This window comes from Melospiza melodia, chromosome 6, assembly GCF_035770615.1.
Source record: "Melospiza melodia melodia isolate bMelMel2 chromosome 6, bMelMel2.pri, whole genome shotgun sequence".
In the NCBI taxonomy this organism is placed as follows: Eukaryota; Metazoa; Chordata; class Aves; order Passeriformes; family Passerellidae; genus Melospiza; species Melospiza melodia.
Genome location: NC_086199.1, coordinates 14856090 through 14871604, shown reverse-complemented (window position 1 = coordinate 14871604; position 15515 = coordinate 14856090). Strand labels below are relative to the sequence as shown.

Genomic DNA, 15515 nt, shown 5'->3' with positions numbered 1-15515 from the left:
GGGAAAATTATTTTTTTCTTTACATTTTTGCAACAATTTTATATAAAAAGCCACGAGACTTCCTGCACAAGTGCAGGCATGTATGTCTGTATTTGTAGTTACATATTGTCCCTCCTAACTTAAAACTTGCATGAGGGACCTACTTAGAATCTTTTAAAGGTGAGCTTCTGTAAAATTTTGCCAGACATTTAACAGTAAATTAAGTTAAAAGGGGCTTTGGATGAGTATTGAATTAAAAAAAATCATTAACTTAAACTTTTTTGACTTATATAAGCACAGCCTTCAAAGCATGAAAGATTTCATGTACAATTTAGCCTCAAAACAGTGAAACAAATCTTCACTTCGCAGACTAAGAAAAACTGAAATACAAAAGTTTTGGAGCCTTTAGTCTTAAACCTATGATCTAGTGAGTGAAAACCACATGCTTTTACAGGGTGCATCTCAACAAGCATTTGAAAGCATTTTAGAGCTTTCAAATACACACTACAAGGAGTATCTTTGAAATACTACTTGTCAGATAGGATTTCCCCACTGAATGGTAATATTATGAAATCTATAGTTTCTGCTTTTTTCCATCAATTCACTTGTCTAAACAGATCTTCAAGTAGATTTTTTTCCTTGAAGAAAGTATAGGCATTCTCTGAGAAGCAGCACATGATGTGCTCCATGAAGACTGGATACATATTTAAACCTTCTCAGCTCAGGAAAAGAGCAGATTTAGGGCTGGTATTCAAGGATGCTTTGTACTGCTGATTAAAAAAATATACACATTCTAGTATTCTTCAGTATTTTTATTTACTCATCCATCTGTGATACTTCATGAGAGACAAGCAATAGGATGTGAAAGGAAACAGTTGCAAAAATATTGATAGTGTCTGAAAATGGACGAGACACGTTGATGGCAGAGGAAAGCTGCCCAGGTTCTTACGGGGAGACGCTTTGGGGCGAGCGGCCACGGCCACCCAGGAGATGGTGCTGTTGGACCGGGGAAGCGGCACAGCCCTGACCCAGAAGCATCTCTCAATGCGGTGCTGCCTGTTTTCCATCTGTGTTGCATTTTACTCTTTGGGGTGCTCGTTTTCCTTGGGAGAAGCCGGTGCCGGTGTTACCCACCCAGGCGCACACCGCGATGCCGCTCCCAGCCCTCGCCGGAGATGCCGGCCGTGCCTGAGGGCGCTGCCGCTCGCCGGGACCGCGAGATGGTAACGCCGCGGCGGGGAGCAGCTCCACAGCGCGCTGCCCTGCCCGGAGCCGCCGCCTGAGCAGCGCCGTGCCCCAGCCGGGCTCCCGCAGCCCCGCTGCCTCTCCTGGGAGCAGCGCGCCCGCTCCGGGGCTCCTCGGGGATCCGCCGGCTCCCCGCCGCTTCCCGGCCTCTTCCCTGCCGCTTCCCGGCCGGTTCCCGGCGCCATCCCCGGGGCAGGCGGCCCGAGGTCCCGCACACGTGCCCCTTGCCAAGGTAAGCGCCAGCGGGGCCCGGGGCACCCCCGGCCGTGCCCCACACGGACCTCGCCTCACGGCCGCGCACCTGTGGGCCCTGCGAGCGCCGAGCCTGAGGGCGGATCGGGGTGGGAAGATCGGAGGTGGCAAAGGGGAATTTGGGGTTCTTTCGGTCTCTCGGCAGAGCAGGGGGTCAGAGGGTTGTGGTGACATTTTCTTGGCGATTTAATGTTTTGTTAGCATCCTCTCATCTCATTGGGTTCAGAGGCTTCAAACGTGGCCAGGAAAGATGAGCAGGAGCTGGAACAGGTTTGTGGATGCCCTGGGAGAAGCTGTAGCAACATGAAGTCACCAGGCTGGGGACTTGAGGAATATTTAATGGAAGGGAACGTCAAAGGCCTTTCCCCAGTTGCTTCTGTCTCTGAGTATGTCTGCATGTGTAACCAGACAGTGACCAGGGTTTTAAATGTGATATAAATGTAACTCCCCACTTCTTCAGCCTGAGGTTTTTATCTGAATGGGTATAACCAAAATAAGATCTGTTTCTTGACAGGCAGAGAGGCCAAAAGCAAACCTCCTGCAGGTGTCTGGGTGGGTTACGAGGCCTCCCTGCTTGCAGCCACCCCTGTGCTGTGCGTGAGCCATTTTGAGTTTGTGGCACCCACTGCTCTGTGGCTGAAGTGAGCAGGGCCAGGGGTGGAGGGGAAGTGGCTGGTGAGGAAAGAGCCACCAGAGAGAGGATGGCCAAACCTCCTTGGCAGTAGAACCACTTGAGGATTATGTCTGTTGTGCTGCATTCTAGTCCTTTCTTTTTAAATCATTAACAGCAATTCAATAGCCATTGGTAGGATTCTATTTTTTTTTTTTCTTAACAATGAATGATTTAAAGCTCAGCTGACATTTTGTGGGGGCTTTTGCTACATGAGTAATGATTTGGCATGAGCTGGGTAGGGAAGCAGTCTGCTGTCCAGCCATGTTTAGGTGTGTCAGCAGAAGGAAACCGGAAGAAAATACTGAAGAACAGCAATTCAGGAAGGAGTTTAACAAGCCCAAAGCAAGCCTGTTCAAATTCCTTTGGTTTTCATGTGAACTTGAGGTACAGTTCAGCTCACTCTGCCAAACTGTCAAGTTTTCAGGCAGGAGCTGGATGTTCCTTGGGGCTGAGGCGTGAGAGCTCTGAGCAGGAGATGGCTCAGGGCTCAGGCCACAGCTTTAACATCATCCCAGACACCTGTGTGTCAGAAAGACAAGCTCTTCCTGCATATTGAAGAGGAGTCTCAGCAGGCATCAGACAGTAATTTACACACTTTGTTTTAGGGACCATTTTGCACTGAGCTCATGGGTGAAATGAGGGGCTTAGGATCAGCACACTGACTCAAACATGGGCGACCTCTCTGCTCTGAGACCCCAGAGCACCAAGCTGTAGTGCCAGGCCTCCTCTCACCCCAGCAGCTTTGCAGGTCTCTCTGAGCCAGGAACCCTGTCCCAATAAGAGGAAGGGTGTGTCCTCTTCCCCCTGCCAGGTGCCCAAGTGCTTCATTTGGGATGGGCAATGATGGCTTGACCTCCCTGCCATGCAGCCTTTCCCTGTCTGGAAGAAAGCACCCTAATCACTGCACTATTGTGGACAAGCAGTTTCCAACACCATCTTGCTTCTGGTATGGATTACACACCCCAGGTTTGCCAGGTGCTGTCCAAATACTGCCTTTGGAAAGGATTACAAAAGGAGTAGGTGCCTGTTTTCCCAGCTTGGGCCAGAGACTTAAGTCAGTAGCAAATTTCAGATCAAAATGCCACCTTTTTTAGGTGCCTACATCCTGATATCCTGATTTTTGGTTCTTAATCAATATGCAGGAAGGAATTCAAGACAAGATTGCATCTGTAGCTGCTAGCAGACATATTAATGTAATACAGTCCTGTTGCTTAGTGGAAAATAAATACAAAAAAGTGTCTGAAATTTCAGAGCATCTGGGCTCTGGTTGTGTTGAGAGGATTTGTCACAAAAGCTCCTGAGGGAAGAGTAGAGGAAGATGCCATGAATTCCACTTAAGAACAATAATAGAGTCTGGAGGGCATGTATGTTGCCAACAACAGTAACACTGGGCAAACAAAGAGGAAATCAGTACAACTAAGTGTCAGGGAACCCTTCCAAATCTGAAAATCTAACCTAAGCTTTCCAACACATTGGTTTATTAATAAGTGTAAAGGCTAGATGAAAGGGAAATAAAAAGGAAGCATGGTGCACTGCAAAATACTAGAGTTATAAAATAAGAGTGCTTCAGGTGTGTCAGTCAGGAGAGCTGGAATAATTAACTGCTGGTTCAGAAACTGGATCACCGAAAATTAAAGGCAGAAATTAAAGAAGATAAGGACATTGCTGAGAATCTAAATGATTTGTTTGCAGCTCTCCTCAGCACAGAGAATATCAGAGTGATTCCTACTGGGACTTGCTCCTTTCTGGTAATCAAGATGTGTCAGAAGGAAGAGCTGGAACAAATCGATAATTTAAAAAGCAGCAAATCATCAGCTCCAGATGGTATATTGAAAAGTTTTGAAGGAGCTTAGTATGAAATAGCTGATCTGCAGCAAAAATATGCCTTCCTTAATTAAAAACAGCTATTTTGCTGGAGAAGTGGAAGGTAAGAGTTGTACCCAGAGTTGAAAACAGGATTGAGATAATTTGAGAAAGCACACACTCTCTATACCCAGATATACACTTCTGTTTTATAAGCTGGTTGAAGACAGAATATAAAGTAGGGGGAAAAAAAGAAAAAGGGTAGTATCTAAAGAGCAAAGTTTCTGCAGGAAGGAGTCATGCCTCATCACATTAATCTGTTTTAACTCCAACAGGGACACACTCATAGTGGGCAAATAAGAAGGAACCACTGTAATTTAGATAAGCCTCAAAGGCTCTTTGGCCTAGGCAGGATGCTGTGAAACAAAGAGAGGGGAGCTTGCTGCAAATCTCTTGTCTGATGAGACTGTGCTGGGCTGCATGTCCAAAGGAGCCCAGACCACCCTTGACATCTCCATGCTGCATCAGGCCTGTGACTTGTTCCTGCTCTCTAACAGTGACATCCCACCCCTGTGATGCCAAACCCTGCCTTCAGCTGTCCTGGGAGGTGAGACACCAACGAGGGGATGAGTGACCCCTTTCCAGCCTCTGAGAAAGCAGAGCAGAGCTTGTTTCTGTGTGTCTGTCAGGCTCGTGGGTCTGAAAAGGTGAGCACTGGTGAGAAGGTTACACACTGCTTTTAAATTTGAAGTCCTCCAGAGGATGGAGAGGTTGCTGTGGGGAACTGCAGGAGGCCAGCAGCTAGGAGCTGAGGAGCATCAGTGCCAGCTGTGGTGGGAAGCTCTTCCTGGGGGTAGCACCAAGGCAGCATCTTTGTGCTGAAGGCATTCATGGGGACAAAATATGAACAAAACATTTAAGACCTTCTAAATTGTTAGGTAAAGGCAGGGGCTGGCTGGCAGAATGCTTTTTACTACTGTCACTCACTAGAAGAAGGTCTAGTATTATTAAAAAAAAATAAAGAAGAAATTTGGTTATAGCAAAGCAGAAAATGAATACAACAAAGCGTCTAATTTCAGAAGAAGAAATAAGAGGGAATGTGTTAATTTTCCCTCCCAATGCTATGTGTGAATTAATTAGATACAATATCAATGTCAACATTGTTTAACAAAAACCCTGCATGTTTATAGAGAATACTCTGGATGCACTGAGAGGAAAATCCATACCTTTTCCCTTAGAGAGAATCCATAAGAATCCATACCTTTACCCTTAAAAACACCGTTTTTTCCTATCTTAATTGTATGCAAACTGGGACAATTTTTGGAGTCCTTGTTGTGTTCTTTGTTGCCACATCCTGTTTCAAAGGTGTTTCCCTGCTTCTGTTCTGTCAGAGAAGGTTGACAAAGTGACCGTGTCACCATGAAAAGAAATTCAGTAGGATTTTGTGCAATAGCTTAAAAAACCCAAACAACCAACCACCAAATCTTTAACAAGTATTTCATGTTTATAACCTTTGTTCATACAAATGCACAGTATTACAGTGACCTGATAAGGTCTCCAGGGTGAGAGAAGGATGAGAATCTTGTTTGATGATCAGAAGGCTGGATTTATTGATATATGATATATAATACATTATTACTATACTAAAAAGAATAAGGAGAGAAGCTGCAGATGCTGCAACCTAAGAATAGCATAGAAAAGAATCTAAAAACAAGAGAGTTCTCTGTCACTGTGTTCCAGAGAGCTTGCCCTGTGATTGGCCCTTAATTGTACACATGGAACATGGGCCAATCACAGGTGCATCCTATTGCATTCCACAGCAGCTGATAACAATTGTTTACATTCTCTTTCTGGGGCCTCAGCTTCCCAGAAGATGAACAAATCTGAAAGAAAGGATTTCTAACAAAAAATGTCTGTGACAGCACAGTTTTCATCAACTTCAACCAGAGGTTCTTTGCTCTTTTAGGCAGCCATCAGAGCTACTACCTCCTTCTTTCTCATTTGTTGTTGCCTGTCAGTCCTTCTCTATTTCTTCTGATCTTTTCTATATATTCTTCCCTCAGCCCTAGGGTCTTTCCTTGCTTGCCTTGCTCTCACAGGTGTGTGATGCTGCTGTTGCCCATCTTCTTCTGTACCTGCTCCTGCCTCCTCACAGCTTTGTCAGCTCACAGCTGTGCCAGCTCTGGTGCCCAGCCAGAGTCAATTATGCCAGCAGAACTAATTAGAAGGCACAAGATGCTGTGCCTCATTCTTGAGATTTGTACAGCTCACCATCTCAGTGTGCTCTGCTGATCAGGAAATACTGATTTATAGTAACAAAAACTATAACAAAAAAAAATTTAAGTTTTTCTGGGCTTATGGAATAACCTGCTGTTTTTCTCTTTGGTCTGTTCTGTGCAATTATTTTTGCATTAATAACCTCTAGTATACAGCACTTGAGGATTTCTCTGGGTATTTGGGGGGGAACAGCATCAGCCAGGAAATGCCTGGAGAAGTGCTGTATTTATGGATGATAAACTAGGCTGTAGATTTTAGAAAGACTGTGTTTTGCCTTTTCCTTTAAATTTTCTTATGCAGTCACATAAGGGAGGAAAGGATGGTGCAGAGGTGCCCAGGACACTTTTAAATGAGCTAATTTAGATGCAAAGTCAGTTTTGCCACGGCAGCATGGAGCAGAGCAGCATGGCTGATTCACTCAGCTCCCCAGGGTCCCACTGCTCAGCCTTTCCAATGCTCTTTTCTGCAAGAAAATCTCCCCTCTCTGATGCCATGGGATGCTGTGGCTCATGTCATCACACAGTAATTCAGCTGCTTGATGTGACAGTTTGCTGATTTACAGGCTTGTGGGCTTCTCCAGATGCAAGATCCACAGCAGAATTGAATGGCTAATGCTTCAGGGTCAGTAGGTTTGGGTCCTTTCTTCCCATTTATGAAAACACCCACAACTGTCAAAGCTCAAGAGAACTAAGACCCTACAAAAAACCTGAGCCACTTGCACACCAATGCCATCAGCAAAAGCTTCTTTGAGTTGGTTTTCATGTCTGAGACTCAGACCAACATGTAGTGATCTTGTTATTTCAACATCAGCAGGAGAGCAGACAGCTCTGACATTTCTTCCCTCACCCAAAACTACTTTGGGCTAGATAAAAACAATAAGATCTCAGTGATGGTTGCCCAGAGCAGTTCTCAAAACCACTTTATTCATCATTAAGACAAAGAAAATTGTCCTCAGTCCCGGGAGTATGGAGTAGGAAATAGAGATTATAGATACAATCTTGGGGAAAAGCTTTGTGTTAATTATTGTTAATTATTGTTAATGTCTTGTGAACTCCTCTAAGATGACCAAGTTGTGAGTGTTCATCTGGGCTCCACCTAGCAGAAAAATGCCTACATGTTTCCTGATCATCCTGCCAGCATAAGGCAAATTGTCACTATACAGCTTGTGGCTACTTTTTTTCTTCCTGTCCCCTTCCCCCAAGGCTAAAGGGTCTTCAGTCTGGTGGAAAAGTTGTTTTTAATCTTTTACCTCACAAAAAAAGCTGTAATAGGAGAGTGTGACTTCAAATCTCATGTTGAGGAGAATTTACTATATAGTTTTCTGTTTGGAGAAGCCAAAGTTAAAAGAAAATTAAATCAAATTTTTCTCAGAAGAGGGATATCATTTTGTCTGGTCAGCTATTGTGAGTTTGTTTTCCTGAACTGCTGAGTTCAGCTGGAACTTTAGGTGCTTGGTCTCTTTGAAAATCAGGCCTGGGGCTTCCAAATGCAGGCAAAGGGCCATGGTGGTTTATATAGCAACTGGCACAGAGGATGAAATACAGCCTCTCTCTTTCAGAGGGATCTTCTTACTGCAAGGACTCCAGGGACTGTGAGTACTGAGCCCTGGCTGTTTAAAGTCCTTTCTGCTTTGAGGTATTCAGCACAAAATGAGCAGTCCCAAATAGGCCACTGCTTCTGAGCCCCCTCTAGATTATTATTTGATATTATTATTTTTTCTTGTGGAGATCATAAAGAGTGCACAATGAAGCCCTACCACATATTTTTTAAAGAGTACTGGGAGCTGGTATCCTGAGAATATGACAGGAACCTCTCATAGATAAACCTTGAGGTTTATGAGCTAACCAAATCCATGTTTCACTGTAGTGTAGTGGGGTTAATACTTCATTCTGCTCACTCTCCTTCTTTGGTTGGCATTTCAAATGCTGAATCTCATCTGACTGCTGTAATTTTCACTCCTGGTTTTTAGATGTCTGCTTCTAGTTGACCATTCTATGCTGCCATTTTGCTTTTTTGATTTGGATGTGTCCATTTAGATCTTCTGGAAACAAATTTACTCTATTCTGGCATGGAGAACTTTCAGCGAGCCCCAGAGACTGATTTTGGGAGACTTACTTGACATTGAGATCACATCCTGGTGGTGTTGAACTATAATTGGTTTCTCAGAGTTGATTTTCTCCTCTTATTAGCTCACAGAGCAGATGAGTGATTCACTCACTTAACTCTAGATTGGTTCATGAGATTGAAGAGCCTGTCCTTGCACTCATATTTTAAACATCTCCTGCCATTTCTTTATAAACAGCCAGTTGAATGATACTGAGTTTGAACCCAAAGTACTTATTTTCTTTACCACTTTGAAGCACAGCTCAGAGCATCCAGAGTCTGGTGTAGCTGTTGAGAAAATACACTGCTCCAAACATGCTGCTTTTGTTGATATGGCCCACTGGAGCTCAGCAAATGTGCATTACCTTTATTACCATGATAACACAAGTCCATATGCTTTCTGATGAAATGCAAAGAGGCATTTACTTTTCTCTTCTGCTTGTAATTAGGGCAGAGCAGACAGGAGGAGACCCTGACCTTTTATATCAGTTTGTACAGGGGCTGTGGTCATGATGCCAGAGCAGGAACTGTGAGACTCTTTAAGCTTTGTTAATGACTCTGCTGGAGATGCTTCCTCCAGGGCTCAGGTTCTGCTCCCCTTATATCAATGACTTAACCTAATTTTTTTAAACAATGAGCTAACACTAATTAACCCACAGAGCAGGGTTTGTCCTCAAGCTGTTTCTGCAGTGCCAGTGACAAGTGACCAGAGACATTGGGTTTGCTTGTGCTGTCTGTGTGTCCTCCTTGGGAAAATGGGGAGCAAGTGCTGGGATACTGTTGTCTCACATATTAAGAGTTCTATTATCATTATAGTGCAAGGATTTCATATCACCAGTTTCATACCACCTCAGTGTTTCTCATAGGCAGGTCCTCTAAGCACTGACTGTTCCTGGTCCTCACAGCAGCCAGCTGACTTCAGCTCCCACCAACCCACTCTTTTATACCACTGTTCTTATTGGCTACAGGTGTGGCCTGTTAAGATCAGGCCTGCTCCTAATCTTTAGTAATTGGTCCAGCTGCAACTCTTTAGGGGATTTGATTACATTCTACACCACCTTCATTTACCCATACTGTATCCCCCTACAGGATCCACATGCTGAAAAGCACTTTGCTGTGGTGCTGCTATGTCCCAGCCAGTGTGCAACACCTGGGTAGGTTCTAACAGGAGTTAGGCAAACACTGACATCTGCATGGAGTTGTCTACCTGTGAAATGGCTGTCTGTGCTTAGTTTGTAGTCAATGATGGTCAGTCAGTCCTGCCAGAGTAATACAGAGAGGTGTCCAATCATCAGGGACTCAGTTCAGTTTCTTAAACCTGTCTGGTGCCATTTGAGATGCCCTGGAGTAGTTTGGACATCCCCAGAGAGCTGCAGATTTAGCACAGGACTTTTGCTGTCCTGGAAGCTGCCGGCCACACCAGACACCTGCACACAGTCAGACCTAGTTGTCTGCTTGAGGGCAGGCTGAAATGCTCTCCAGGGTCTACTCACTGTATCAGCAAACTCTGCCAGAGATTGCACCCTGCACTCACCTGCAGACACCTGGATGGAAGCACCTTCACCTCCAGCTGCACCCAGTCCCCTATGGCTGAAGATACAGCTCTGGCTCCCAGAGACATTTGGAGTTAAATATGTAGGTGAGCAGCTCCTGAGGGCAAGGGATTCAGCTTATTTTAATAGCTGCTATAGGAGCAAAAGAAGTGTCCTCTGAAAATGCCTTCATCAAACTGGCTGCAGAGGGACACTAGGCATGCAGCTGTTTAACTTTCAGGTTAAGAAAGTGAAAAGCACCCCACCTTTAGATGAGATGTAATCCTGTTAACTCCTCTGACCCAGAAACAGTTTTCTCCAGCTACCTGCAGGAGAGGCCATATGGGAGACACAGTAATGATACTCTGAACCTCAGGAGCATCTTGAATATTTCTGAACTTTGCAAAATGATGTTGACTTAGAGATAGTTGAGCTGGAACTGAGCCATGCACAAGCTAAAACCTTATTGTTTTTTCCTTTTTCCAGATAACATTTTGCACCTTTGCAGCCCAAAAAACCTGTGGAAATGAGCATAGTTTCTCATTCTATTTCCCTGTGCAATTTGAGTCTTCACCACCTGGGAGGTGTTTTCTTACCCCTTTCTCATATTTTTATTCTTTCTGAAAGATGAAAAGACCACAGTTTCACTTGGATTGTTCTGGGAGGTATACAAACCATGATGGCTGCTGTGGGATTGATTGGAGAAGTTTAGTGTGGGAGTAATGACATTTTCAAATTAAGGCTGGCTGACCCAGATGCTCTTTATAGAGGTATCTCATTTAGAAGCTTAAGTGAATTATATGGCCAAAGTTTTAAAAGGAGATGTGAGGGGAAAAACTGGGACAACTAAAAAAGTGCAGCAACAGTGAAAGTCTGAGAAGTGCAATGGGCTTTGTATAAATCCACAATTCATCACCCTGGGGACATTTGAAAGTGGAAGTAATTGTAGAAAAGTAAAAGGTAAGTCTTCAATGGATGTTGACTAAGTTAATTCCAGTGGGATTAATTTTATTTATATCAATGAGAATCCAGCTCTCACCAGTGTGGTTTGATGGCTCTGGTGAGAAGGTAGTAGTGTCAACTTGCTATATCATTAAACAATATTTTGTCTCTATAATTGTTGAAAATCTCATATTTTGCAGCTATTTTGATTAGAATTAGCTTTTTTTCTGTATCTAGATAGTGTGAATGACTGAAACTTTGAACAGAGTCCACTTATTTATTCTTGATTTCCATATGGAAAAATGCACACATATATCAAGTAAAGCCCATAGAAGTATTGGGATGAAAGAGCAGATCTTGGCAGTGAGCAGTTTCCTCATGATCACTATTCTGTGCTTAGATCCCTGCAGAGGGGCATGTGTATTTGTTTGGACTTCTAAGGAGATCAAGCAGCAAAAGGACACTGACATCTTTCATGTGATGTCTTGTTGGTAAAGATCCTAAATGACCTTACAATGTGTAGAGAGGGTCAAAACAAATGTGATGCCAGGAACAGTTCCAGGGTGCTGCAGTCCAGCACGGGCAGGGGATTTGCACAGGAGCCCTGGGGCAAAAGCAGGAACAGAGTTGAGATCCCTGTGTCTCATCTCTCCACAAAGACAGGGCTCCCCCTAAACAATCCAGGTTTCCCTTCCCACATGCTGGCTGCAGCCTAAGGAGTGCTGCATGAAGCTGTCATTGCTCTGTGCAAACAAACTGCAGTTCCATCACTGTTTGATCTGCTGGGCTTGGGGCACGACTGCAGCATGAGCCCAGAAGTGAACTGCACTCCACTGGGGCCAGCCAGCTGCTGCACTCCTGTTCCTCTGAGGAATCCTCTCCTGCTGGATGCCATGTGGCTCCCTGTGCTCAGCCACACCTAGTGAGGGACCCAGCTGTGTTCCCTGTCTCTCACTGTCATGCCCTGGAGCTTGGAACAGAGCAGAGATTCTTTTCCTGGATGAACAGTACCCAGTGTTCTTTGGGGAAACACCTGGGAGGGTGTCCCATCCTAGGGAAGCTGCTGAAGGCAAGTGCCCAGAGGAAGGGGACAGGGATACCTTTGGCATCCTGGAGTGGGAGATAACTTAAACAGGTTTTGCAGTGTAATTGAAAGTGGGATACTTCAAGTGAATTCCTCCGTCCATGTGCCTCAGCTCAGCTCTCTGTACTTCTTTATTTTTTGAACCAGCACCAACACCACTTACTTGCAAATTTTCATAGGCAAAATTCGATTAAAATAACCAGAAATCAAGGACCTCTGCCTTCACATCCCCTTCTACTGCTTCTTGTGATTGTTTGAGTTAATTTTTACCCTCCCTTTGCTCCTCCAGATGCTGTCACAGCTTTAATAGATCAGTACAAAGCTTAGGCAACCTCACCAGTCAGTAATCGTGCCTCGGGGCAGCAGGGGCCTCAGCAGGTGTTACTTGCTGGAAGGAGAGATTTCACTTGGGTTAGGCTGATGGGAAGAACAGCTGGTGTTGGCAGTGGGACTGGAGGAAGATGATGGTCCCATGCACATTGGGGTTGGCTAATGCTGTCAGTGGAAAATGTCCCTCTTTTGGAATCCATTTTGTAAGTGAACCCACCTTCACTATTAGTTTGAATCATGACAGGAAAAGAAACTCCTACATGAAAGACACTTCTTGTCCTTTGCTTATGTAAGTCAGAGCTGTGGCTTCTGGGCTCTCACTGAATGCCTCCTTTTCTCTGTACTTTTCCAGCTCATTTGATACAGTTTTGAATTGCGGGTTGTTGGAGGTTTTTTTAAGGTTTTTAAAAAAAGATATATTAATTACACAAATGCTTGGTGGAGAGCAATGCTCATGTCAAAAGGTTTAAGCTTTGGGTTTAATTTGGATGAATGCCTGAAATTTAGCTCTGAACCAGTGACAGTCTTTGAATTTATAAATAATAATATCCACCTGAGATTCTGGTCCAAAGCAAGAGCAAGACTTTTATTCTGTTCAGGTTCCTCATCTCTGCTTATCACTATAGCAAATTAGGCCCTTTCAGGCAAGCAACAAGTGCTATGACTAACAACCCTGTAGGGCTCATTCTTTCTTCCCAGCAGCTGCAGTAAGAACAGCCAAGGCCTGGCCATTCCAGCCAAGGACTTAAAAAAAATATAGTTTTGAGGACTCTTGCAAATTTTAATACAAATTATTTTTGTTTGGGAGTTTTTCTGCTCTTGTCTGACCCAGATTAACCAAGTAGAGGGAACAGGTTCAGGATCCTTCCCATTCCCCAAAACCACAGGGTGAGTGAGAGTCTATAACAAGTATTTAACCACAGAAGTCAGTGCCTCGGAACAAAGTGATCAAATAAGATAAATTGGAGTGATAAATCAGCTGAAGGCATGACAATAGGATAGGATTAACACTTTAGTTATGATAAAATTGTAGGAGTTAAAATGTTCATGCATTTAGAAATTAGGAATTTATGTTTTCTTGCTGTCTTGATTAGGATTTAGAAATTACATTGAACAGGTAAGTGAAATCTGGATTTAGGATTTTGTATAAAACAAAATTAGGTAACTCAGCAGGGATTTTTTCTGACTAACTGGTGGGACTGTGGGTAGAAATGTCTGTGGTGTTGTGTGCTGTGTAAGCAAGCTGTGCCTTACTGCACTCGCTCTTCCCCGAAATCGTGTTTGCTGATTCCTGTTCCAACACAGATAAAGTCATGCTGCAATCTCTTGGTAACACAAGGTCTGGCTGGACTTGGGAATTCTCACCTTATAGTAGAGTCAGAAATATCACCAAGGCAGGGCATTTTTTGCTAGTTGGAGGATTCTGTTTCCAGCATAAAGAAAGACAGGACAGACACAATGTCTGTTTGTGCCCCATCACGCTTGGTGTGAGCACAGGGCTGAAGGTGCCCAGCTGTGCAGGAACCTTCTTTCACCTGCTAGAGGGGAGCAGAATGGGGAGCTTCTTTTCTTAACCACCCATGATTGAATACTGCCAGTATTTAATACTGGTATTGAATCTCAGATAATTGCTAGAGTGCTGAACTGCTGTCTCAACTTATCCACACGCAATTAATAATATTGATCACCCTACACTGACCTTGAGAGTTAATAACTGTTTTTTCCCTTAGTTTCCCTTGATGAATGGTGTTTTCTACATGCCAACTTATAATTTTGTCAAGGTGTCAGATCCTGCAGACACTGAAATGCAAAAGCAGTGCTTTCTGCAATGTTATTTTCTTTGGAACCAATAAGAATATTTATGTCTAGGCTGAGAAAAAGAAGTACATTTTTATTTTTACAGGATTTTGCCTGGGGGAAGCCTATACAAATACTTGTGCAATAGCCAAATTACTTGAAATCCGTGTAGGATACCTGCACAAAGATTTGAGGCTCCAAAAGTCAGGCCTTATTTTCTCCATCAAATAATTAGGTGGTTTTTTTCTTCATCTAATAATAAAATGTTTCTGTTTTTCCCAAAAAATCCTTTCCCATAGTAAGCACCCTGGTTAAGAGACAGATAATTGAGGCAATTTATTTGTCTCATCTCATTTGGAGAGACCCTTAGAAGTCTTTTAGCTCTGGGTAATCTGAACAACATCTTTTTCCCGATTACCTTGAACAAACTGAAGAATTTATTTATGGTTATCTTTTACTAATAGGCTCCCCTGCTTACCTAATCCTCATCTTACTAGTATGATCTGATAATGAATCAACAGCACTGCTCCTGTTTTGTATGACATTTTTTTCTCAGGCTCCTGCTGCACTCTGTGCCTTTTTGCTTGAGCATTTCCCTCTGCTGGGATCCCTAACAGAGGGATCAGAGCCACTGCAGGCCTGGAAACAGAGAATGTAGCAAAAAGGTTCTGCTAAAGTCTTTGAAATATTTTTATTCTCTGCTGCAGAGAAAATCAAACAGATCTGGAATGTGTGAAGTGGCACTCCCAGCCCAGAGCTTGGCATCACTGAGGAAAGCTTTGCAGTACTGTATTATCCAAGAGATAGGGAGGAATTCTGGGGAAAGAAATCTGCCTCCACATGGGTTTTCTCACAGCAGCACTAACACTCAGTGGTGGAGCAGTATGTGGGAACGGTGTGTGATAATCTCACTGCTCCTTCTGCAGAGCAAATGGAGCACATTGTCCCAGCACAGCCACCACTCAGCACTTCAGCACTGATTTACCTTCCCCACAGACACATATAGCTGTCCCCCTCCTTTGGACAGCTGGCATCGTCTGGAGACACCTTAACTTTGTAAAAAGCATCTTGACAAACTCTTCAAACACTGCCTCTTCCCTGCATTTGTACTCATTCACCTCTCCCCCCATTACATCCTCAGCTAAAGCAGATTATTGCAAAATCCATTTAAAAAACACAGCAGTTTTATACTGAAAGATATCTAGAGGGCAGCAAATCCAGAGGGAAATCTCATCCTTCAGTGCAAACAAAACTTTCTCTTTTATTTAATTTCTCAAAAATCAAACACAGACTTACATAAAAGTTTTTTTTTTTTCTTCTCTCTACAAAGCAGCAAGAATAATAGGGTATCTCTATTAGGTTGAGATATAATCCTACCTGGGAGAAAGTTTTTAATTTGATTAAAGCTTTCAGTACTGGAAAAAGCCTCTAAATTCAGGTGTGAGCTATGAAGAAACTTCTTGGCCATATATAATCCCATCTGAAAGCAAATGTATTT

At 43.6% G+C, this 15515-nt stretch overlaps 1 protein-coding gene across 3 annotated transcripts in view; it reads left to right on the top strand.

The window, feature by feature from the left end:
* Nucleotides 1-1363: 1363 nt before the first annotated feature.
* Nucleotides 1364-15515, top strand: part of TUNAR (TCL1 upstream neural differentiation-associated RNA) — a 161987-nt gene continuing 147835 nt past the window's right edge. For 2 of the 3 annotated variants that reach the window (XM_063160023.1, XM_063160017.1), the window contains exon 1: nt 1364-1456. The gene's annotated coding sequence lies outside the window, so the exon portion shown is untranslated. The remainder of the gene's footprint in view (nt 1457-15515) is intronic. The other variant, XM_063160020.1, reaches the window with a different exon arrangement.